The sequence below is a fragment of the Salmo salar genome, chromosome ssa27 (genome assembly GCF_905237065.1).
Source record: "Salmo salar chromosome ssa27, Ssal_v3.1, whole genome shotgun sequence".
NCBI lineage: Eukaryota > Metazoa > Chordata > Actinopteri > Salmoniformes > Salmonidae > Salmo > Salmo salar.
In genome coordinates, this window is record NC_059468.1 from 10,487,039 (window position 1) to 10,488,591 (window position 1,553).

Consider the following 1,553-nt stretch of genomic DNA (forward strand, 5'->3'; position numbering starts at 1 on the left):
CTATCAGAGGTTCATGTAGACCAGAGGGTTTGATTGCTGTACCCTATCAGAGGTTCATGTAGACCAGAGGGTTTGATTGCTGTACCCTATCAGAGGTTCATGTATACCAGAGGGTTTGATTGCTGTACCCTATCAGAGATCCATGTAGACCAGAGGGTTTGATTGCTGTACCCTATCAGAGGTTCATGTAGACCAGAGGGTTTGATTGCTGTACCCTATCAGAGGTTCATGTAGACCAGAGGGTTTGATTGCTGTACCCTATCAGAGATCCATGTAGACCAGAGGGTTTGATTGCTGTACCCTATCAGAGATCCATGTAGACCAGATGTTTTGATTGCTGTACCCTATCAGAGGTCCATGTAGACCAGAGGGTTTGATTGCTGTACCCTATCAGAGATCCATGTAGACTAGACGTTTTGATTGCTGTACCCTATCAGAGATCCATGTAGACTAGACGTTTTGATTGCTGTACCCTATCAGAGATCCATGTAGACTAGACGTTTTGATTGCTGTACCCTATCAGAGATCCATGTAGACTAGACGTTTTGATTGCTGTACCCTATCAGAGATCCATGTAGACTAGACGTTTTGATTGCTGTACCCTATCAGAGATCCATGTAGACCAGAGGGTTTGATTGCTGTACCCTATCAGAGATCCATGTAGACTAGACGTTTTGATTGCTGTACCCTATCAGAGGTTCATGTAGACCAGACGTTTTGATTGCTGTACCCTATCAGAGGTTTATGTAGACCAGACGTTTTGATTGCTGTACCCTATCAGAGGTCCATGTAGACCAGATGTTTTGATTGCTGTACCCTATCTGAAAGAGCATAACAACATCATGAATTTCCTTGACAGGAAGCAACCCATAGCCTCAGCTACTATAGCACAGAGAAATACATCTTAAAACACGCTATTCTGTTCTTTTGAAATAAACTGTCTTAGTATCATGTTTTGTCTTTTATGATCTTGATCTAAATGTAGGCCTACTGCTAGAGTGTAAAATACACATATTTAGGTCAATTCAGGGACAGGTGGGTTCAAAGTTATAATTGTAATGACATAGAGCTGTAGGACTGTTTAGTGCAGCTGTCTGAACATAACTTACATACTGGCCTGAAGGCCTACTTCAATATACTGTAGATCAATCAATCATGAATGTGTGCGTGTCATCACCTCAGATAGCACACATACATGTCCCCTGTGGGATTCAAACCCACAACCGTGGTGTTGTCAGCACCATGCTCTACCAACTGAGCTACACGGGACTGGACTAGGCTTTGAGTGATTTTGTTTGTGGGTAAAATGAAGAGAGAAGTAGTTCATGTCTAGTTAATGAGGATATTGAGTGATTTTGTTTGTGGGTAAAATGAAGAGAGAAGTAGTTCATGTCTAGTTAATGAGGATATTGAGTGATTTTGTTTGTGGGTAAAATGAAGAGAGAAGTAGTTCATGTCTAGTTAATGAGGATATTGAGTGATTTTGTTTGTGGGTAAAATGAAGAGAGAAGTAGTTCATGTCTAGTTAATGAGGATATTGAGTGATTTTGTTT

At 41.1% G+C, this 1,553-nt stretch overlaps 1 non-coding gene across 1 annotated transcript; it reads right to left on the minus strand.

Moving 5' to 3' along the window:
* Positions 1–1,196: 1,196 nt before the first annotated feature.
* On the minus strand, positions 1,197–1,270 carry trnav-gac (transfer RNA valine (anticodon GAC)). The gene has a single exon. It is a non-coding gene; the product is annotated as a tRNA-Val (tRNA).
* Between the last annotated feature and the right edge of the window lie 283 nt (positions 1,271–1,553).